The sequence below is a fragment of the Solea senegalensis genome, linkage group LG15, assembly GCF_019176455.1.
Source record: "Solea senegalensis isolate Sse05_10M linkage group LG15, IFAPA_SoseM_1, whole genome shotgun sequence".
Lineage (NCBI taxonomy): Eukaryota > Metazoa > Chordata > Actinopteri > Pleuronectiformes > Soleidae > Solea > Solea senegalensis.
In genome coordinates, this window is record NC_058035.1 from 2,640,460 (window position 1) to 2,665,471 (window position 25,012).

Below are 25,012 nucleotides of genomic sequence, written 5' to 3' on the forward strand. Positions count from 1 at the left end.
TTATAAATCAAACTCATTCGCTGATAAGTCACTAAATGATTGTGCTCGTGTCGAGTGACAAATGCGTCTGGATTTGTGATGCATTGTGGATCTAATGCCTTCGTTTCTTTTTTCCTTCACAGGTCTGTGAATTCTGACTGAAAGGACGGGATGTGGTGTGATTGCAGGAACTCAAATCAGGTATTTTTTTCCCTTCCATTTTCCATCTTTTTGGTAGTTTTTAAGATTCAGTCGGTGTCTCATGTGCATCAGCGTCCTGTGCTTGTTAGCCGGTAGATTCATGCTGGGATTTTTGCTCTTGAGACTTGAGGTGTATGTTTAGGAGACATATACAGAATCACACAGGATGGACCATTGAGGTTTTTAAGGCATTGCTTTGTCTTGTCCAGAGTCTAACTAGTAAATATTTTAGGGGCTGTTGACTATTTCTTGGGTTGTTGTTTCCAATGAGCAGATTGTCTCTTCTCAAGGTTAAGAAATTTACTGTTATCAAATAAAATATTTGACTGTACATTCACAGTAAAATACTTGGCTGATAGTTGCATGACTTCACCTTATTTTCTAAATTCTTTGCTCCGTATAACAAATAAATCATTAAAACAGAGTCATTTCGGTTTGTGGACAAAATGAAGCAATAATTGAATTAACTTCACAGTTAAGCCAAATGTTACTGTAATTTTCCTGTATAAATACTATAGTTCACTCCATAAATCACACTTAAAAAAGCACTTGGCGGTAAGTTCCTCTAATAGCCACAGTTAAAGCCTGTAAAATAGTAATTTCATAGCCTTTTATTTATTGATTTCACTCTGAAAGCCTGTGAATCCAGGAAATAATTTTCACTGCAAGGTCAGACATTATCATTTTTCTTTAATCCTACAGCTGAAAGTCGACTTTAAAACTTATATATACAGCAACAATCGTTTGACCTGATGTCACTCAGTCACAAAGCCTGGTCCTAGACTTAGATTGACGCAGCGCTGCGGTCTGTGAAGGCCTGTGATTTCATTCATTTGATCAACACTCATGGTAGCTACAGCTGCAACAATACATTATAATTCTTCACATTGAAGGTTTTATGGGACAGTTTGAATGGACAAGCCCTTGACATCTTTTTTTGCAATAATTCTGTGCATTCTTGTCGATCTGCATCTTATCTCTGCAGCACGGTGCTCACTTGCAGTAACTGCATCTTTATTAATTTCTCCTTTTGTGCCATGCGGAGGCATCCATAGCACTTCATTTAGTTAAGGTCAAGCTAATGGCCTTATTTAATATAGATAAAGTGCCGTCTTTAATAAACATACTGTTCATTCCATTCATTAAAATAAGACCTCTGAACGTCGTTCAGCGTGGACTTGTGTTTCCGATGTGGAGGGTTACACTCCGCACAGACTTTGCGACACCGGGTCAAGGCTGTTTTTATTTTTCCACTTGGGAAACATTGATTCGCAAGTGGCAAATACACACAAAGACCCAATGTAATAAAACACGGAAATAGATATCGAGAATGAACGCTGATGCCAAGAGTGAACGTTAAGTGCTGAAGAGTCTGTTTGTGTGTGTGTGTGTGTGAACTGAAGGACGAAGAGGAGAGGTGGGATTTATGAGGCAGTGGCTGAGGAAATGTGCCACTGCACAGAGGATGTACATTCACTGGCCACTTTATTAGGTACACAGTGCACACAGTCATTTTTTGAGTTTCCTTCCTATCATTTAGAACCAGCTCTGGCATCAACAAGGCAATTTCTCAGAGAGGTCTGCTGCTCACTGGATACTCTCTCTGTTTGGACCATTCTCTGTAAACCTTAGAGCTGGTTGTGCTTGGAAAATCCCGATAGATCAGAGGTTTGTGAAACACTCAGACCAGCCCATCTGACACCAACAAACATGCCATGTTCAAAGTCACTTAAATCCCCGTTCTTCCACATTCTGATGCTCAGTTTCAACTTCAGCATGTCTACATGCCGACAAGCATTGAATTGCTGTCATGTGATCTGCTGATGAGATACAGTAAGTATTGGGACACCTGACCATTACACCAGGGACATGTTCAAACACCTATACAGGACTTAAAATGGAGTTGGTTCCCCTTTTGCTGCTATAACAGCTTCCACTCATCTTGGAAGACTTTCCAAAATATGCTGAAGTGTTTCTGTGCTGAATTTGTGTCCATTCATTTATTCTCTACAATATTTACGAGATCAGGCACTGGCTCACTGTCTCTGTTCCACTTCATCCCAAAGGTGCCCGATGGGGTTGAGGTCAGGGCTCCTGTGTGAGGGCCAAGTCGAGTTCTTCCACACCAAAGTCAAACCATGTCTTTATTGTCCTTGTGCACAGTTATGTTGGAATAGGAAAAGGGATTTCCTCAAACTGTTGACACAAAGTTGGATTTTGTCCAAAATAACCTGGTATTCTGAAGCATTCAGAGTTTCCTTCATTGGAGATAAGGGGCCTTGAGCCCAAAGCCTGATTGAAACACCTGAATTCAATACTGAACAGGTGTGGCCAAATACTTTTGTCCATATAGTGTATTTTTCTGTACCTAATAAAGTGGCCAGTGATTGTCCATACTATAGTGTAAAGGTAGGAGCCAACATAGCTGTTTGCTTTGAGATGCTGCTACTATAAACACAGATGCCAATATGAAGCTCACATGCAGTGCTGAGATTAAGTCCTAGATCACATTTTGGACAAGGCACTCCTGAGAAATCACAGCTTATGTTGAATTAATGGCTTTGACTTCACGTCCTCAATCAATTGGCTACATATCCCTGAACTACATTTTGGAAAATTGAATAACGGTGCCATTTATTTCAGGGCTACATCTGAACCAAAGACACTGGCTTCATCTTCCGTTGGTCTCATTACTAATCACATTAGTCATTTTTGTTTTTCACCACAGTTCCTGCCTCGAGAAAGTAGAGTGTGCTCCTGCGAGGCAATCCAATTCAATAGTTACTTTCCCCCTCCAGCTTTACTGCAACACCAATATAATCTCCTTTGTCACTCCCCTGGCAAAAAGTCAATCAGCAATCAGTTTCCTCTGCTTCACGTTCCTGTTAATGGGGAGGAAAAACATTTTTTTGGCAGGTTTATTATTGTTGTCTTAGTGATGGAGGAATGCCATCCTGGCACCCACGATGCCTTGACCTGCATTTCACCTGGCAGTCTGTTTTTACAGGGTCACGGAACGTACAACTCAAGTGTTGTGCCGCTTACAGAGCACACGGCAGGATGAAATTATTCATTGCTTCTGAGTTTCTGTGTGTGTGTGTGTGTGCCTGTTTTAGAAATGCCAGTGCTTCGGTGTATTTCACTTCAGGTTGTATTCTGTATGTGTCTCTGGTACTAAGTACTACTGTAGGTTCTAGTATGTGGTGGCATGTGGGCGTCAGGAAAAGACGGTTGGAATGTGTGACACTGTCAGAACCAAAACCCTCTGAATCTTAAGGCTTATTTAAAATAGTAATGTTTTATTTAATTGCATGATGTAATTAGGGCTATAATGAAAGTATTAATTGATTACTAAATGAATCATCAACTATTTTGATTGTCTATTAATTGGTTTGAGGTAAGCTTAAATGTGAATATGTTTTGGTTTCTATGTCCCATATAACTAAGAAATCTTCAAAAGCAAATCATTTTGGTTTGTGGACAAATAAGACGTTCAAGAATGTCATACTTTTTAAAAGTTTTCTGACCTTTCAGTTCAATAAATCTTATTAAACGGCAGTAAAGTGCAACAGTGAGTTTGTTCCAGTCCTGATTTGAAGGAGGTGAAATAATTGGAATATGAAAGTAATTTTAAGTTTGCAGCCCCAGAGGTGAAACTGTGACAACGATAGTGTTTACATGTTTGTCAATGAGACCTTGAAGTGAACAAGGTCAAGCAGATTTGATCCTGTCGGTCTGTTATTGCTGGTATTTGTACGTTAAGCAAATATTAACTCTTAAGTTTAGTCATTGTGATTCAATTTTATAAAGACCTCCCTTTGAGGAGTGTTGCATAAAAACATTTTTAAGGGCTAATCGCTCCACAAAATTTGCTGTCAGAAGTTATTTCATTTAGAGATTAAGCTGCGCTGAAAATAAAACATTACTGTCCCTCAGGCACAAAACTGTTCTCAAAAACGGTCCAAATCGAAGACTCTATTTTTTTCTTAGCTCAAAGTCAATAAATCCACACACTCTATGTATTTACAATATATTGTTTCACTGTATTTTTATCTTATCATCTTCTTTGTGACTCCTTGCGCTACTTCTGTTTTCAGAGCTAATGTACAGTGCAGTATTAGCTAGCGCTAGCTAAAACATCCGCTTTACAGTAACACAGCATGTAAAAATTACAAAATTGTATTTTTTAAACTGTAGCTGAACAGAAGTTGTACTGTTATCGGACCAGTAAAGGGATTTGATTTATAGCGTTAGCCAGAGAGCTAGCTCAAATGTCAGCAGTATTACATCTGAGTAAAATTGCCAAAATATTAAACAACATTTAGACATTTTATTTTTCTAAACTGTAGCTGAATAGATGTTGTACTGTACTGTACTGTATTGTACTGACACTGCTGTTTTCAGAGCAGTAAAGAAGAGTTTCACGTAGTGTTGCGTTAGCCAAAGCTAGCTAAAATGTCAGCAGTTTCAAACTGAGTAAATGGCTTGTTTTGTTCTGCCACTACTTGGTCGTTTCTGACATTTTCACTCTATACCGTATACTGGGAGGTGTTAATGCACAGAAAGTAGTCTGACAAGCAATAAAAATGGAGTTCTCTCTCTCTCTCTACAAAACCCATAGCCATGTTCACGGCCAATTTCTAATGCACTCCATTTGCTGCTTGTCTGACAGCTGCCTGTCTCCAGTTCCGTTTGTTCAGCCTCTTGAGTATTCTAGATGTTGTAGCTGTTGAGTTCTTGAAAGTGGGCCCACTTCACCGCTTCCATTTGCTGTCACATCACCTCCATCTGATCGCCTGAAAGGCATCGAGCGACATTATTCATTATCACACAGATGCGCATACACGCACACTCGAGCGCACACTCAGGAAACATGGGGGACAACAAAAAAAACAAAACAAGTGCGCCAGGAAATGAACTTGCAGCTGTCAACACGCAGTGTTTGCAGGTGGAAATGATTTTTGTAGATGAGGTAGACAAGGTGTTTGCTTTTAAGACGTACAGTTATTATGCTGCTGGGAATAAAATGTTCCAAGTAATATGGCTGCTGCGTTCAGTAAATATGGGGGTTTTATTTTGACTTGACAATGGCCATTAGGCGAGTTCTTTTTCTCATGTTTTATATACAAACAACAGTGAATCAGATGTTGCTGTAATTGTACTGAAAACAATTACCTGGTTTCCCGTTGCCTGGTTTTATAGTTATTGCTCTCTATCCCATCCTTTCTATGCTTCTCCTTTATCCCAGTGCCATCTTGGTCTTATCTCCTCATAGCATCTATTCCACACCCTTTATCACCTGCATCTTATCTTTGGTGTCAGACACAAGGAGTAGCAATCTATAACACGGAGAGATTAAAGGTGGTATATACAGTAGTTTAGAGATATTAGCTGTCCTGTGGGTAAAAATGAGTGACCTCTGCTGGTGAGACGGCAGATTGCAAACTATGGTGGCTTTTGCATGCAAGAAAGGATATGTTGTTGTTTGTGTCGCTGTTTTTCTTCTTCTTTTGTGAGTGGAGCTGTTTTTTGTTGTTTGTGTAATAAGCCTCTGCTTCAAAACGTGACACATGCTGCGGCTCGTTTGTGTTTGGGCTATTGGAGAATACTTTTCTTTCACAGTATGAGTCCACGTCTGAAACTTTTGTGGATGCCTCTCAGTCTTAAAGCCAAACATTGCAAGTCTGGTCATGTTTTTTTGTTTGTTTGTTTTGTTTTGTTTTTTTTCTCGCCCTTGTGTCCGCTGCTTTATCTAAACAAGCTGTGGAACCATGTGCAAATACACATAAATACATAGAGAACAGAGAGTTTATCCCACAGATACTTACACATGCAACAGCAAAACCACCAGGTTGGCATCTGTTTCACATGCTTCAGTGTTTTTTAGTTCTCGCCATACGGAAAAAGCCACGGACAGTTGTTTCCTCTTCCTCGCCTCCTCCGACAACCGTTTTCTCTTCTTCCCTTTTTCGCCTTTTTTACTCTGCTGTAATGAACCTCTAAAATAACACTCTTGCTGCCTTGATCTTATACACTGCAGGTACCTCGCTGGGAAGCGTGTGTTTCTCGTGAGACTTCGCAAAGCCCTGATCTTACAAGGCTGGTTTTCCCCCTGACAAACAATAGGGGGCAGTGGAGACAGCCCCCAATCTCCTTGCAACAAGGCATTGAACCATCGCAATGACTCCAAAAGCTGTTTTGGAGCCGTCTTGCATTACTAGTTATACGATGATGTTCTGCTCCCTGTCGTTGTGACAATAAAATTACATATTTCCTGTGGGAAGTTGCCCGAGGACAACGAGATTCTAACTATAACGATACACTGTAGAGCTCTGGATGTCACATGACTCAATTTCTCTTTAATGCAGTGGTGGAAGGAAAAGCATCAGCAAAAATGAACAGCACCAGTGCCAGTTTCAAGCTGTCTGAGTTCACTGCGCGCTGTACATCGCCGAAGACCGAGCACTATATCGCAAAAAACTTGACACATGCCCCCATGATGCATTTCAGGAATATGGAAGACCTGCAGTAAACGTGACAGTCTTCGACTCTCTCCGATAAACTTCCCTTCATCCTACTCTGGAGAATGCTGAGAAAATGCAATAAAATGCCAGATATTAAAGTGAATTAGTGTTGGATACTCTACCTGAGATAAAGTGAATACAAGTGGATTCTGTCCTGTCCTCTCAGAATCTTCAGTGATGTCTGCATTGTGGTATCGTGGGGCACAACAGCTATCCACCATGTTCACTTTTTTGTGAATACAGCCATCAAAGGGACGTATTGCCTGGTGTTTGCAGTATATTGCGTGGTCTGTACATCTACGGATTTGAACATTGCTGTTTCCTGCCGCTGGAGCTCTATACGGAGAAACACTGAGAGAGTTGCATGGAGATAATTGGCCGATTCAGAACTAATGTGAACTAATTTGGTTTGGATGGAATAGGCATTCATTTATGTTTAAATGTTTAAAGTATTGAGGCTTGAATTTTTAAAGAGAACTTTAGCCAAGAGTTTTGGCCACAGATTTTTACCTCGTATTTTCTCGTGTGCAAACAACAATGCATCCTCCCTACCTTGTTTTGGGAATGTATTGATTTGCGGTGGTTGATAAAAGATGCAATCCTGGGCCTGTGCTGAAACAGTGTCCTCCCAAAGCACCCACTTTGGCACTTAATTGATCCTAGTTTGCACAAGCTGTCGAGTTTTGATGGATAATAAACTCTCAATCCGGTTCCAGCTAGTTAAAAAGTTGAAAGTCTCTATTAGCCAGTTGAAGAAGACAACCGCTCCTCTAGGTGCTAATGGACTCTCGAAAGGCCTTGTTGCCCCTGGTCGTAAAAGTAATAACCTGTGGTATCTGTCAAAAGAACTCCCTGCCACAGGTTCCCATGGTGCACTGTGAAGAGGAGAAGAAAAGGCAGGAAGGCGGTGGAAAAAAAAAAGAGAAGAACATTTTCATTACAGCCCTCAGTGTTGGTTTCTATAGCCTCTGGGATTCTCGTAACGTATCAGGTGCTATTGCTCTGCTCCCCCTGTGTTCCAATTATCAAAACCCTTTTAGCTTCTATTCCCATGAGAGCAGCCGGAGTGCTTCATATCTCAGGAGTCTGTTGCTGTCACACAGCTGAATGAAAGATTTTCATAAATAAATACAGAAATGACCATGCATGTTTTTATGTCTTACATTTCCTAATCCACTCTTCTACCTTTCACTATTGAAGTTTAGCTAAAGCTGCATGTTAAACTATACACATATCACAGTGCCAACCTACTGGACGTAGCCCAACAACATTGTTTACCATTCTAGTGGTTACTGGTAGAAATTATACCATAAACATCCTGAAATCAGTGAATGAGGCTGATGTGTACAGAAGAGTATTATGGTCAGAATTCTAATAAAAGTCAGAATTCTGGGATTAAAGTCATAATGAATTCTGAGATTAGAGGCACAATGAATTCTGGGATTAAAGGCACAATGAATTCTGGGATTAAAGGCACAATGAATTCTGAGATTAAAGGTACAATGAATTCTGAGATTAAAGTCACAATGAAAGATTAAAGGCACAATGAATTCTGTGATTAAAGGCACAATGAATTCTGAGATTAAAGGTACAATGAATTCTGAGATTAAAGTCTCTGAGATTAAAGGCACAGTGAATTCTGAGATTAAAGTCACAATGAATTCTGAGATTAAAGGCACAATGAATTCTGAGATTAAAGGCACAATTAATTCAGTGATTAAAGGTACAATGAATTCTGAAATTAAAAGGTACAAAATTCTGGGATTAAAGGCACAATGAATTCTGTAATTAAAGGCACAATGAATTCTGAGATTAAAGGAACAATGAATTCTGAGATTAAAGGCACAATGAATTCTGGGATTAAAGGCACAATGAATTCTTAGATTAAAGGTACAATGAATTCTGAGATTAAAGTCACAATGAATTCTGAGATTAAAGGCACAATGAATTCTGGGATTAAAGGTACAATGAATTCTGGGTTTAAAGTCAATGAATTCTGAGATTAAAGGGATTAAAGGCACAATGAATTCTGAGATTAAAGGTACAATGAATTCTGAGATTAAAGTCACAATGAATTCTGGGATTAAAGTCATAATTCTAATATTGAGAGTGAGAGCTTGGTGGACCCAAGTGCAGAAGGAGATGCAGGGGAGGGGGTAAGGTAAATGCTGGGAGAGGAGCTGGGTTTTCAAGAACCTCTTGAAAAGTTCTTTAAAACTTAGACAAGACTGTACTGTTAGGGTTTAGTAGGTCATTCCACCACAAATATCAGAATTCCCAAACCGGGAGTTGAACCCGGGCCGCCTGGGTGAAAACCAGGAATCCTGACCACTAGACCATATGGGACTGAGTAACTACGTGTTTCCCCAAACAGTCAGTTCAATATCTGACTTACCTTCACCAGAATCGTATTCTTGTAATCGTGCTGTCATTTCTGACTTCACATTGTGCCAAGACTGGCACTTAGACAAGGCAATGGTAACTGTTGCATGTGGTGAGTGATAATAACAATAATTGACCTGCGCCGAACAGCACTTCAACTTCACTTCAACACCTTTTCACACCAAGGATAATTTCTCCTGCAGAGAATTCAAACGGCAATCAAACATAAATTGACTCTCGGCCTCTGTTGTAAATACTTGCAACGGTGGATGAGATCAGGAAGCGGTTGTATATTTTACATAATTGGAGCGTGCTTGCACTTTCAGCTCAATTGAACAGGAAATTGGCAGATTATTGGCAAATTTTCTGGCTCAATGAGGAGTTTCCAACAAACTAGTCCCAGTTATTTTTAAACTTAAACCCATGAATATTCTGTGCTAAAAAGGTGTGTCAGCCACGCTGCTCCATCCTCAACCTCCTCTTTTAATTTAAATCAAATTGCAGCAGGGATAACACTGAATAGGACCTCATTCTCTTAGATCATAGAGCATTATAGCAATATTTTCTTTTTTCCCGATGATTTTTGACACCGTGCTTCTTCTCTGCTACTTATTCTCACATGCCATTCGAGACTCGGCTGATATTCTTTTTGCTTTCTCTTACTTCCACAACTGTCTGAGTTGCTCTGACCTCTCAATATCACACATAGCTCATCAGTGCCAAACCATAAATGTCCCTTGGCAATTCCTTTTGCGCAGAGCCAATTTCAATTTTTATTTAGTGGGTGGACTGGGGGGCTACTGTCAAGCCTGCAGGAACACATGAAAACACTCCCCAAAGAGACGCTCGGTGTGTGTGTGTGTGTGTGTGTGTTCAGAAACACATAAAAACATGGCTGCAACAAAGAAAAGCAGATTTTGGCGCATTCTTAAAGATTTTTTGCTGCTTTTATCTGACTTTATCTGTCACACCAAAGTCCATAGAGGAAATCAGTGATTTTAGCTCAATGGGCAATGCAGTTGCTTGTCCTCTAACACCTTGTTTGATGAGTTTCTGTGCCTTTGGTAACACCAAAGAAAAGCAATCCAAACACAGAAGTCACTAAATAAGACATTTGAACTTACAGATGGATGCAGCAGTGGATCAACAACTCCTGTGTGGTGTGGTGTAAAATCGCTGATTATCTCTATGGGCTTTGGCGTGGGGGGAGTTGATTACTGAAAGACTTAGGTTGCTTGTCTGAAAATGCTGATTAACTCTGAAATAAAGTGGCAATAGACTTCACTAAGCATGGATTTCATTGAATTATCGTTTTATTAGGTGGCAGAATTTTGTGTTTTGGAAGCCATGAGTTCACTGCGATCGAGTCTGCTAATATTAGGGTCAGAGCAGCACTATGTGTCAGAGCCTCGTACAAATACACTTAAGCAAACATGAACTTTTCCTTTAAATATGCGGTTAATACTTAATGTGTCCACAGAGGTCTGTGAACATGAATTCCATTAATTCTCTTTCCATTTTAGCTATTTTTTTTCTCGCAGGCCCTACATGGATGAACGCTTACTCACCTCCACTTTCTTGTCCAGTAAATGGAGCTCTTGTTTTTGGAGACTACAGAGAAGACGGTAACCATGGAAACCTGCTTTAGGTTACATGGGTGAGGAGGTTCACCTGGACCCACTCAACTTGTACGTGTCTGTGCTCAAAGAACGGTGAGAAATCAACGCTCCTGGAATAGAATATGAGATTACACACACGTGTGGAATGGAACCACAGGCATGCACGGCCACACTTTCTGACCGCAAAGTCATGCAGGTACCTTGAGAGTGAACGCAGGTGTGGTGCTCTCTTGGTGACTGCGTTATGAAGTCAAGCTCATATGCCTCTAGATAATGCAATGGAAGAAGAAGAAGAAGAGAGAGAAAGTGTCTTGTGTCACTGCACCAAGCTGTGCTCAACAAGCTTGACATCCCCGTGTTACCTCAGATTTTCTTCAAACATGGTGTCGCACAACAGGACACCTGGAATCTGTCCTCTCATCCTGTTGCTCTGGCACCAAAAAAGGAACAAAGACAATGTCTCAACGTCCTTATTCTTTTGTAAATCGTACCATATTGGCAACATTGAACCTTTAGAATCGCACAATAAATGACACACCACTTAAAGTTTCTGCTCAGTTGCAGGGATAAGATTTGAGCCTCTCAGCTATTTGGAGCTTTTGTTCTCTGTGTGTCTGTGTGAGTGTGTGTGTGCGTGCATGTGCGTGTACACAAAGTTTCCTGTGGAATCGCCTACAGGGAGCTCACAGGCAGAGGATTTTAGGAGTGAGCTGCTGGGTGCACATGCAGTCCAGGGAAATGATGTTTCAACAAGAAGAATTGTTCAGTTTGAGAAAAACAATATTCAAGTGTTATTTCTTTTTTGTTTTTTACAGTCTCACTGCCTCCTTGTTGTCCGTGTTGACCAAATGATTTGATATATCACCCGAAAACAGACAAAACCCCACAAAGTGATTTCTTTTTTGTGTGTGAGAAAAGGAATCCAAGCATTTGTGTCCATTTTCTGCTCGTCTAAGTGTGCCCATGCTCCCACCGAGGAACGAGCCTCTGAAAGACTTATTGTGTTACTGATTTAAGGGGTTCAAAAGAGCAGTTGACTTTCTCTCAAACACAGAGGAAGCTTCGCTCTGGTCGCATTCCCCTCGGACACATGGTGACCAAAGGGTTGTGTAAGTCTCACATCTGTGGAATAAAATGAGAGGGGTAAACAATTGTGGATGATGCTGTGGAACAAATGTGTTAATCAAACCCTCCATATAGTAAAAATCGCACTTAGCACCTTGGATGCAATAAATGTACCTTCGCTAAAACTGCTTCTTTTTTTTTTAAAGCAATATCAAACCTGACCATAGAAATAATAGGATTTATTTCCAATATTCCAAAAGGGGACTAGTAGAATCCACAACAAATAATTGCAGCTCAATGCTGGAGTAAGTATTTTTGGGGAGAGTGCAGCATCTAAAGCTGTCATTTAAAACTGCAGTAAGACCCGACCAGCTGCTCACAGAGAGCTGAAGAAAGAGCAGCTAGTGGGAGGAGCTCAGAGAAGGCACTGTTCTCACCTGGTTTCTCTAAGAAATCCAAAGAATAAGAGGTTTAGGTCTAATTTGCAATGGATCTAATCAGAGCCATTCGGGTTATTCGATCGGTCTGTCTGGGATGGCACAACTGACCAGGGAGAGGTTCTCCAGTGTGCAGGCCCCCGTCGGTGTATCCTCATGGGTCCAGTGACAAGGAAGTGGGTACAAAACCTTTGGGACAGCAGGCAGTAGCCATCTGTAGCAATAATCCGCGGTGCCTCACACGTCATAAACGGTGGCTGATGAAGGTTGAATGTAGAGGACGAAGCCAGGCAAACCCTGAGTTTGCATGTTACTCCACCTGAATGCTGTAGATAAGGAAGTATAGATGCCAGCAAAGGTGGCAGCGTCTTTGGCTGTCTGTCAAAGTCATGGATTGGTAGTTTTCCTACAGAATTGTGGATATTTAGAAGAGTCTGGTGATCATACACCAGCAGCTATAATACATTCTGAACTATAAACAATAAAGCAAGACTATACACAGTAAATGTAGCACAGGGGAATGGCCAGACATGCACAATCACTTCCTCCCTGGTTAATGACTAAATGAAAAAGAGTATAAATGGTAGTCCACAAACTCCAGAATAAAAGCATGGAATAATTGATTTAAATAGTTATAGGTTAGTTACAGCTTTCAATTTGGACATTTTTCTTTACACAGGGTGTTATAGACATACAGTTTCACCATATACATTACCACAGCTAAAATTATCAAAACATAAAAAGCATAAAAAGACCCTAAGATTGTATAAAGGATTGTCATGGGTAAAATAATTCCAATTCCAAATCACAATAAACAATAAACCCTTCTCCACTTTCTGCAGCTCCAAAATAGAGGAAAAATAAAATGTCATTCTTTGAGAATAATTAAACCATCGCTGTCTGTGTCACTGCTGGGAATTTAAATCTACTAGAGGCGAAATCAGTTTCTCGAGCTTTTAAGAAATGACTGAAGGCTGTTGTATTACTGCAACATCACTAATAGGAATGATTTTTCCCCCCGAAGAAGACTTGTCTGCTCAGTGACTGAAGCCTCAGCTGAATACAAACGAGCGCTGTGCATCAGTCTTAAAGGGACCCCCAGGCTCGAGTTCCAAACACTGATGCAACTCTGAGCATTCTCAGAAGAATACATGGCACCTCAAAGTCAACGCAACTGCTCCTGGTTAGATGGATTTTGTGCATGCATGATCAGCCTTGAAGGGAGACAGCTATGGGTGTCGAAACACATGCTAACGGATCCTTTCCAGGGCAACGTGATGTGACTAGTTCCTGTTTTTTTGTTTTTTGTTTCATTTATTTGCATATTCTTCCCATTGTCTGTGTATGTTTTCTCCAGGTATTCTGGATTCCTTCCACAGTGCAAGTTTGGTTAGTTGGATACTCTAAACTGACTGCGTAGGTGACTCCTGGGACATTCTATAGGTGTCACAATGAGGAAATTTGCAGTGTTGCAGCGACAGAAATAATAGTAACAGTCATGAATAGTATCTGAGAATGTTAAAGACCAGGAACTATTAAAAAAGTACACAACACAATGACAACATAACAATGTTTGTAAGATTAAGTGTTAATGATGCGTTCTGCTTTCACACACTGCAGATGTTTGAGGTGTGTAATAATAATAATAACAATAAAAATACAACAATGATAAGGTTTCTCAGTTATTGCCGTCCTTGTTATCTTAAGCAAATACTGTAAATGGAAACTGATACATAACCTCCTGCTGTGAGGAAAAGAAAAATAAATGCACTATTAGCACTATTAACACTAGCGTATCGCAGGTGGTATGTTTGCACATGTGCAGTTTGCGTTACCATAGTTATGTGAAAATGCTATGTACAGGAGTTTTTCCAACTCTTTCCTCTTTGGTGACAAAAACGCTGATTCTCCAGCTTCCTGCAACATAATCAACTGCTCAGCTTTCAGAACCCGCTGGAATTGTTCACAAACTGTGGCATAATTACAGTAATGCTAAAGTGCGCTTCTCAGCTTCTTACCAACAAGCAACTAGTTTCTTAGTATATTATCAACTACCAACTACTGTGCTGTACTCTTTAATTTTTGGCAACAAGCAGCTAATTCATTAGCTTCTTAGAAACTGGCAAATAATTTCATAGCTTCTTAACTACCAGCCTTTTTCCTATCCTCTTAGAAATGAGCAGCTACTTTATTTCCTTCTTAGCAACTAGCAGCTAGTTTCTTAGCGTCTTATAAACTACCAGTTACTGTAGTTTCTTTCATTCATGGCAACAAGTAGCTAATTCCTTAGCTTTTTACCAATTGGCAGATAATACCTCAGTTTCTGACCAACAAGCAACTGGTTTCTTAGCGTCTTATCCACTAGTTACTGTCGTTTCTTTCATTCATGGCAACAAGAAGCTAATTCCTTAGCTTTTTACCAACAAGCAGTTACTTTATTAGCCTCTATCAACTACCAGATAGTATAGTTTCTTTCATTTTTGGAAACAAGCAGTTAATTCATTGGCTTATTACCAACTAGCAGATCATTTCTCAGCTTCTTAGCAACTACCCGCTTTTTTTCCTAGCTTCTTAGAAACTAGCAGTTTGCTCGGTGTTAAAGGGATAATGCGAACACAAACACAAAAGCGTGAACAGCAACCACAGCTCTACCTGAACATGCATGCTGCCTTTGGTGCTTTCTCCATGTGAGGGCTTAACTATGGTGCCGAGATGAGAGGGTTTTTTCTCCCTCTTAATCACCCTCCAACGTGGAGCGTCGTTGTGCCTCAACCCCAAACCCTCATTTTCTCTGCAGCAACAGAGAGAAGATGAGAGGGAGAATTAGTGCCAGGGCAGCGGCTGATTATTATTAGAGAGGTTTCTGCTCAAAGCCTTCATCATACCAAAAAACAAGCAAGGCAGAGTGGAGTGGAGTGATGACTTTAGCCAAAATTAGCTCTTTGTGTTCATACACGGCCTGTGCACGCCACTTCCAATGCTATTTTTATACAAAGTCATATACAGTTTGTCATTTGTGATGAAACGGATGAGATGCTGTATGCAATTATTATGTCTAGGATCTGCATCTAAGTAATTTGTCTAATTTAAAAAAAATGTGCAGCATGCCTTTGAAAATTGCAAATAGCCCCAAGAGTAATGAAATAAGAATAAAGGAAACTAATTAAAAACGCCCACTGTTGTCAAAAACACAAACAAAATACAGTCACTAATGAGACAGTGCTTTTTAAATTATACGTGTTGAGAATCAAAGCACATTCATTCAAGTCGAGACATTGAGACACAGTTTGAAGCATAAAAATGCCATAAAGTGGGTCTTTATTTTTCACCTTTACAATCAGCCACAATCTAAATATAAGAATCCACTCCACTCCACAACATGTTCGCCACGTCAACATTAACTAACCGAACCGGGGAAACTTGGGCTGTAACTCCCATTAAGTGGTACGACTGCAAAGTGTCTATCATTTCCTCATCATGACAGTTTTTGAAATACAGCAGGTGAAAAGGAAACCAAAGGATGGCAGAAGCAGTCAAATGTGGCTTTGAACTCTTGCTCAGGTGACCTGTCTGACTTTTATCCATTTCCCAAAACGGAAATTGTTTGAGTGATTTCAAAGTCATTCATGCCGGAGTGTCTCAAGGCTCCAGACGTGACCCCATTCCACAAAAGGGATAGCGGAGCTCAAGTATCGGTGGACCAAGTCCTTCTGAAGTTAGAGGACACTCTGTTGAAGTATAACGCAAGAACAATCTTCAGAAATATTTTGAGCCTCATACCTTGAACCTTACTTGTGCACCTGTAGGTGGAAATAGTGGCAATCAGGATGGACAATTGCCTGGGGCCCCCAAACTAAGAGTGGGCACCCAAGAATGACCAAAAAACACCCAATTTATTAACTGTTTCTTGTTGTTGTTGTACCTTTTAATTGATGGATTATCCTTCCATCTTCTACCACTTAATCCTCCACATAAGGGTTGCGGGGGGAGCTGGTGACATATATGGCAAAAACAATGAGTGGGATACACTGTGGACAGTTCGCCAGTCCATCGCAGGGACACATAGGGTGCATTCATACCAGCCCTTCTAATTTGAATCCTTGTTTGTCTGCTCTGAAAATCTGGTTTGTTTGTGTAGGTGAGAATGCACCTCGTAGGGCTTCAAGGGAACCAAATGCAGAAAGTGGACTACAACACTGGGCATTGTAGGGAAACACAACCAAAATATAGACACGTGTAGAACGATAGCCGGGAGAAATGTCTGAGCCCATTGTTGCGGCGTATATGTGTCGTATGTTGATAGAAAACGATAAGAGGTGATGCAGCTCCATGTTTTGCTCTTATGTGGAGGAAACAGAAGTTGTCCTGCATTAACCAACAAGCGTTTCTCTTGTTTATTGTTGTTTTGTCTTCTCCTTCAGTAATTACTTCTCTGGAGTGGGAGTGAAGTACTGTTTTTGGTGGCTCTGTCTGTATGTGCTTCCGCACTTGCTTGAACCATAACAGAGGCTTGTTAGAATAACTTTTTTTTAGAATTTTGAGACCCAGAAAATGACCCATTACGTGAGCTGTAACATCACTTTTTATTCTGGGACATCTACACTGCTCATGTGAGACTCACTTTCCAGGTGTGTTCCAATTGAGTGAGCAGCCGCTTTTTGGGGATTTGAGCTTTTTTTGTCTATTTTTTACCACAATGAGAAAATGATCCTTCACCACTGTTTCAAAGAAAAAGCTCTTTGCTGCCTCGGTTCCTCAAATCCACTCATTTCCTGACATTTCCTTGATTACAGACAGGTATTTAAAGGTATATGATTTGATTATTAAAGAAAAAACCCTATGTTAAAATATAGCAGCGGCACCACGGCAGGTGATTTTTACTGTTTGCTCAGACAGACTCCCTGGAGTGTTTGTCTGAGCAAACAGTAAAAATTGCCGCAGAAGAAGAAAAGACTGATAATCAGAGAAAGTAAACTTGGTGCAGTCTGAGAAGAGGAGTGTAGACACAACAGCAAGAGCAAAGTAAGTAAACAAAAGGAAAAAACACAACACAGGCAAACTTAATTAAATGTAATTCATTTACTTTCATTTAATTAATTTACTCTTTTCATTTACTCACCTTTAGTCAGGACCCAGTCAGCAGAGCAGCCAATTAGGGTTTATTGAGTGGAGGGCTGGGGGGGGAGCTGTTGTTGTGTGTGAAGTGACAGGTGAATCATAGCAAACTGCAACTCAGTGGTATTATTTCTCTGCTCCACTGCAGTCGAAGACACCGACCAGAGTCATGGATTTAACAGCTGACGGGTAAATAGCCTTGGTTGACCTTAAGTCAGACAAGGCAGCGGTTCTTACTCTAATAAGTTATGGATTTGTTTGACCTCCGCGGTTGGCTTTCGTGACCCTGGTCCATCGTTTTTATCACGTACAGGAAAAAGACAATCCAAGATACAAGCGGCAGTTTCTGAAATCATCACCGCTGGGGTGGGTGGACCTTCAGACGTCTCGTGACGCACAGAGGCACGAGGAAGAGCTTCTGCAGAAATGAGCAACGCCAGTGCCGGTTTCAAGCTGTTCAGGGTTCAGTGAGCACTTTAAAATCCACGGAGATCGAGCGATATATTGTAGGAATTGACAGAGGGAATATAACTGACCCTTGAAATGTCCCCTGGGAGATTTTCACAAGTGTGGAATCTTATTCCAGATCTGCAATAATCCAACATGTTTTACGACTTACACATAAAAGCCTTGGTTGGCATCAAAGTCAAGGACTTATCAATTACTTTCCAGGACCAATTCCCCTCAAATTCAAGGACTGAATGTGTTGAACTTGTAAGAGCTGCTTCGTCCACTTTTATTAATTTGCAGCGTGCTCTGGACAAGCATCTGGACAAGTGATTGTCCCTTTTGGGATCTTGGTCAAAGTCAGTCTTTGTCATTTGTCTCTGGTGAGACAGAGATCTTGGAATTTTAATTTCCCAGGCATCACATCGTCATTTGTTCTCTCTTTGCTTAACGTCACTCACTCGTTATTCTGCACGGAATCTCACGTCAGCGGTGGTGAGAGCGAGACAGTGGACAGTGTCCACAACACATAGTAATTATGACTCGACGTCTACGTACATGAAGCAATGCAGGGCGCGAAAGAGGTGGCGTCGTAACTAACAAGGGCGACATTTACCTAAATATCAACTTCACTTCTTTGTTGCACAAAATTCAGTGAGCAGACGTGTTATCTGTCACGTTACCTGCTTTATAAGAACCTGCTTGCTTCCATCTATGCATTAAAACAGTGCAACTTCCTTCCAACATGGTGCTGGTTTTGGTTTTGAGTGTTTTTCATGATGGGCTGAGCTTTAAAGTAGACAAAGAATATACATGTCAGGCACTTCAATTACAAAGCCCCGCAACCCTGAAACTACCGAGCTATCTCACAACACTAATCTCAACCAAATCTAATTTCCATAGAACAAGATCCAGTAATGTTCTCTGTTCTTGTCTTTATATTAATATTCATTTCATTTAAATGACATTTGAAAATAAATAAATAATAATCAACAGTAATTATCACTTTAGAACAACTAAAACTAGACGATAAATTAAACAGAATGAAATTTTTAGTTAAACTAAGACACCCATATAATGGGGTCAAAGGTCAAATTGCTATTACATGTTGAGCTGGAAGTAGCGAGAACAACTGTCAGCTTTAAGAAGTCAATAGTTTAGAGTTGATTTAAGATTCTAAATGCCAACAACTATGACTGAACAGGTCAAATGGAATACATGTATCGCCACCTTGTGTAGCGGAGTGGTACTGACCTTATTTGCTGTAGACCTTTTGTTCTGTGACAAGAACCAGAGTCCAATTAAAGGAGTACAACGAGCTTGAATTAACTATGCAGGGAGTTAATGAGACGGCCTGATGAAATATAGATTAGGGGTTTTTGCTGTATTTAATTTTTCACGTCAAATACCAGAACGGTTATCACAGCCTTCATTATCTACCAAGTTTGGCTTGTTTTTGTACAAAATTAAACTTTTCTGTTCTAGAAAGAAAACAATATTGTTTTATAGAAACCAGGGCAGGGTGTGTTTGTGGCTTTTCTCCGGGTTCTCCAGTTTCCTCCCACTGTCCAAAGACATGCAGATTTGGGGATTAGGTAAATTGGACACTCTAACTAACCGTATGAGTGAGAGTGAATGGTTGTTTGTCTCTGTATGTGGCCCTGCGATGGACTGGTCATCTGTCCAGGTTGTGACCTCCGCCTGTCGCTCCTATGTCAGCTGAGATTGGCACAGCACCTCCTATGGAGGATAAAGCGGTAGAAGATGGATGGCTATCATGTGATAAAAGTTTTTGAGTTTGAGAACCCAGAATTCACATTTTTCTTTCTCCTCATATCTGATACAGTCTTTTTTTTTTTTTTACCACGATCACTGTGATACCAGTACTTATACTATATTTTATAACAATGTCTAAATCAACAAAAAAAATAAAAAAGATGCTCATAAATATGATTATCCATGCAGGCCAGGTGTTGTAGCCGCTACCTGAGCTGCTGCAGGTGCATGTCTGGCAGATACGAGGTGGGAGGAGGGGCGACGTATACGAGCTTTATCCAGCTCACCTTTACTGACCGGTGTAATAAGATTACCTTTGCACGTCATGCAGAGAGAGAGGGGGGGAGGGGGGTGAGAGAATGGAGTTCAACTCCATCAGTTTGCTGGTGTCAGACTCAGGATATGCAGCCCTCCAGCAGCAGCAGCTCTCCTGTGAAGTGTGTCTGTCTGTCTGTCTGTCTGTCTGTCTGTCTGTCTGTGTCGGACACACCGGGGATGTGTGTGAGTGTTCACAGCAACAGCAGAGAAGTAGGATTTTCCGGCGTGAAAACAGGAAGGATTTGTTGAGTACTTTTGGAGCCAAATATGGTAAGATGTCTTCTCTGGTTTTTACGCACGACTGTTTTCTGTATTTCCTTTTTTTTTTTTTTATTACGCCTCATGAAAAAAGGGTTTGAGCTTCTTTGGGAAGAGTTGTATTTTCACAGTATCATGTCGCCGTGGAAACGCGTAATCCGTCGCTCACCTCAGCTGATCTGTGCTGCTAATTTCTGTGGGAGGGTGAAGTTTTCAAACGCAGCCTGAGCGCATCAGATTAACTGTGGATGATATCCCATGGACCGGGAAAGGCAATTATCGTACGTACACTGGCAAATGCTGAACTGATTTTTTTTTTTTCGTTAAACAAAGAAAAAAAATATGTTGATAATGATAATTCAACTTGTTTGAAAATCTCATTTTTCACTGAATGAAAAAGGCTTGAGTGCTCATTAAGTTGAATAGAAGCCACAGCTGCGTTTCTTAATGTTCTCTTTCTGTGAATAGCCTCATACATATCAATTACACCTTTTTATTGAGGGTGTGATTGACGTGCAATAACTTCCTGGTTACGTGTGTGTGTGTGTGTGTGTGTGTGCGGGGGCTGTACTGTAGGTGAGGAAGCAATCACGCTGCAGGAGGAAACACGTGGTTCCTTCACAACTTCAGTCGCTTCTGAAATCCAGGGTTATTCATTTCCGAGGCTATTTGTAATCTATATATTTAAAAGCTCTGGTGGTGGCTTTGGCATTCACCACATCACAAGCAGCAAGTGCACTCAGAAAACACTGTTAAGATGTTTGTTAAGATGCAGCTGAGATTTATTTGATTTATACAAAGTAACCTGGAAAGACATTGAACTCCCTCAGTAACACCATTATCACCAACGTTAGACGGCAGAGCAAAGTCGCTACGGACTTTTCACAGGAGAAGAGAAGTAAACCCTGGTGTATATACAGTAGAACAGTATATATCTGTTATTACTTATTTATGTAAGTAAAGAGACTTGATAAGAGCAATAAAACTTACATTTTTCACCTATATATTCACAATATGCAACATTTCCGGATTAAAAAAAAAATAGAAATAGCAAGACTAATGTTTTTTAATGTGTTTTGTTAGCTGCTATATTCTCATTAGCCACAACATTTCCAACGCTCTTTAAATCCATACAAATTTGTATTCTCGTTCAAGGTAGTGGATTGTTTTTAATATGGGCGGCTCAGTTTGTTCTGGATCACCATCAAAATCTAATCATTTCTTCATGTAGCTATTTCTTCCTTGGGTCATGACCTACACACCGTACACACCGAGAAAGTATCATCACAAAGAGCATCACTTGCAAGATTTTATCCCCGATCTGGACCTTCCGACAATCATTTGTCTCTTCCGATTTTAGGCTGATTTGAACAGATTATCTGGCTTAATTGTCCTGTAGTGTGAGAGATTTACAGATGTAGAATATTGAAGTCATCTACTACTTTATTAAGTTTCATGCATTTATCCAAAACAAGTCTCTAATTGCTCACAAACGTTTGACTTTTCACATTTTCTTGTGGTGATATTGATGTGGTGAATTGTCGCCTTGTATTTTGAAATTAAGTTTCTTCTTTTCTGACTCGTTTTTTGGGGTCAGATTTCATTCCCGATCTGGTCCTTCCGACAATCATTTGTCTTTTGTGTGTTTCCCCCCTATGGGAGGAATAAAGTCATTCAATCTTTTCCAATTTTAGGCTGATTTGAACAGATTATCTGGCTAAATCGTCCTGGAGTGTGAGAGATTTACAGAGACACGATTGTTAACGGCCGTATCAGAGTCTTCCTGATTTCAAATCGTAAGAATTGGGGGCATGAGCAGAACTCTGCAATAACCAATGAGAGCAAGTCGAGCGGGAAACGGATGTTGTGTACTTTGTCTTCTCAGCCATGACTTCATCCACAGTTTTTGTTGCACAAAACATCGCACACACAACAGCTTTTAACACTTCTGTTACCAATCAATGATTTACTGTAACTCCTTGACCATTTGTGTTATCTAGAAAATTAAAAAACTATGGACTGGCGACGCTCATGTGGGGGATAAAGTGGTAGAAGATGGATGGATAACGGAGAGCAGAGAAATGGAGCTTTTGCGCCCATATACTTGTCATTGCGGTAGCCCCTCAGTAGTATTCTGAAGTCACGTTAAATCACGTTTTTTCTCGTTTCCGTGAGAAAATCAAGTCCGATGAGAAAATCCTCTCGTGTGGGACAGGCTTTGCACAGACTGACAAACAGAGGAACATAAGCTCCTCGGTGGAGGTACCAGAGACCATCTGGCGACGGAATCACAGCTCATCCGAACATCTGCAAAGTTTTGTGCACAAGGTGTTTAATTTTGACACGTTTTAGCAGGAAGAGCACAGCTGTTACTCATCACATTAACGAAGGGTCCGTTCAGATCATGTGGGTCGGGACAGCGTGACCGTCAACTGAAGCTAAATGGAACTCGGCCATGAGTTATTTGAGTATTTCTGTGACCTGCCAAAAAAAGGACCCTTAGCATTTACACCGCTGATGTCATAGTAAAAGTCAAAGCTAAAGGCTTCGTGTGGAACTAAAGATGATGATGCTGATGTTTTTGTTGGTATTTATAGTAGAATCCACAGTTCGCTTCGATGCCTCGCAGGTTTTATTTTTTAATTAACAGGAAATGCTGCGGTGTTTGCTGTGTGAGTGTAATTAGACACCTGTCTCTGAATGTTTGACTTCAAATGGTCTCTTTGCGCCATATGTTCACATCCGTGTCTGTCGGTGCACAAGTCTTCCATTGTCTTTTTCGGTTCATTAATGTGAAGAAGTTTACTTTGCTTAACACAGTCTTCATTTCCAGGACGTTGTCATCAATTGTTGGGAAATTTAAGCGCAATACTGGGGTTTTTTAAGTCATTTAAAAACCAAATTATCATTTAGAATGACATTTAAAGCCAACTCTACAACCATAACGGGGTTTCAGGGAATTCGGTGGAACTCAATTTTGCCTCTGGGAACGATGCCAATATCACATTTTCGCCAGAACCTGACCTCCATGGAAGCTTTCAAGAGTTTTTATGCACGTTAATCCCCTCAAAAATGACCGCAGAGCCACGGATATAATACAAATCTGAAGGATAACAGTAGGTTCCTCGCATGAATTTGTGCCAGGAGCCGTTTCGGCCCCTGCCATTTGTGGCTCGGGCCCTAATTACAGTTATTTTTGCTTGTTTTTTTGAGAAATACATTAATTCTGCATCATAAATAAACTTTTATTTCAAACTATAAATTGTTCCTTACAGAGACAGTCACTTTTATTTAGAAATTCTATATTTAACTACAACTACTACTGATGATTTTATTGCAATATGATGATGGAATATCCTGATATGATTTTAAGCTCATAAATAGTTCCAGAAAAAGTTGGACTTTTTTGGTCAAATTCACTTTTCATGGACGTTTCTTTGTGTGTTTTCAGTCAAACTCCGACCTATTTTTACAGGGTTGCTGTTGCCTTGACATAAAAAAAAGTCATGGAAATGTCATGACAGATACTTCATTAACACCGCGTGAACTCGACAACGTAACAGACATTTGTTTGTGTTAAAAAAGTTACGTACGACAGCTTTAACGTGACTGTTTTGACTGTGTTGGTTGGAAATGAAGGATTTTTGCATCAGGTTGATTGACGGGTCTGGTATTTGGAAGTTAGGAGATTGATTGCTGTTTACTGCGACTCTCACAGGGACTGGTGAACTCACATTGCTTGATTAGAAGCTTGGACATCCAAATTTGATGAGCACTAGCCGCCGCTCCTGCTGCTGCTGCACAGAAGAGACGATTGCCAAAAGACAAAATGAAATGTCTTGCACTCCCATTTGAGACTCTCGCAAACTTTTTAATGACCTCCCAGGTAAGTTATCTGAGTACAGGGTCTAAAGAAGAATGTTACCTGCGAGGCAATTAAAAAAGTTTGTGTGAGCCGCAATTTGTGCGCGGACATTTTCTTGTCCTTTTGTCTGATGCCTGCATGTAGCCGTCCGAATAATGATCGTGAAAAAGAGAAATGCTGCAACGGCGCTGTCATAATGAGTTCTGCTCTTTCATAAGTTTGGACATGTTTGCTAACTTTAAGGTTGGTTTGTAGATTTATTTTGGACACACCTGCTTGAATGCAGTTGTTTGAATCAGGCTTTTGGCTCCATGGGCTCCTTATCTCAAGTGAAGGACAACCTTAACTCTTTAGCATACATGTTTGGACAATGCTGTGCTTCCAACTTTGTGGCAACAGTTTGAGGAAGACCCTTTGAAGATGCTTTAAAGATATGGTTTGCTGTGGAAGAACATGACTGGACCTCAACCCCATGATTGAGCACCTTTGGGATGAACTGGAACAAAGATTGTGGGCCAGGTCTTCTCTAAATGCTCTACAGAATGAACGAATGGACTCAAATTCACATAGAAACACTTCAAAATGTTAAAGAAAGTGTTCCAAGAAGAGTGGAACTCTATATAAAAGTACTGTATATATATATTTGAATACAGTTCCGGTTGGTTTACCAATACTCGGTTCGTATAGTGTATTTTTTTTGCATGGTGTGACTTCCTGTTTTACCTAAATGTTTGCTCGCCTTGTGTCTGGGGCTGTTTGTCCACTAGTCATCGATTTATGAAAGCATGAATGAGCAAATCGGATAATGATAAAACCCCCGATTTAATTCAATATATACAGCCTATAAGTGCATCAGAATGACAAAGTTTTCCAGCAGCATAGCTTGGCATTCTTTGCCCACGATGCAGCGTTTGCGGTGAAAATGGAGGCAAATTGTCGTCCCAAACAGACACCAGAGCACCTGGGAAGCATGTGGACTCGTTTTAACGCGTAGAAATCTGCTGACGCGGATGTTAGCTGAGTTCA

At 40.5% G+C, this 25,012-nt stretch overlaps 1 protein-coding gene and 1 non-coding gene across 6 annotated transcripts in view; one reads left to right on the plus strand and one right to left on the minus strand.

Moving 5' to 3' along the window:
- The window catches only part of LOC122781617 (protocadherin-15-like), a 266,246-nt gene that overhangs the window by 29,148 nt on the left and 212,086 nt on the right, over positions 1–25,012 (plus strand). For 4 of the 5 annotated variants that reach the window (XM_044045416.1, XM_044045417.1, XM_044045413.1 and 1 more), the window contains exon 2: positions 123–180. The gene's annotated coding sequence lies outside the window, so the exon portion shown is untranslated. Of the gene's footprint in view, positions 1–122; positions 181–20,030; positions 20,134–25,012 lie in introns of those variants that run through there. The other variant, XM_044045414.1, reaches the window with a different exon arrangement.
- On the minus strand, positions 8,979–9,050 carry trnae-uuc. The gene has a single exon. It is a non-coding gene; the product is annotated as a tRNA-Glu (tRNA).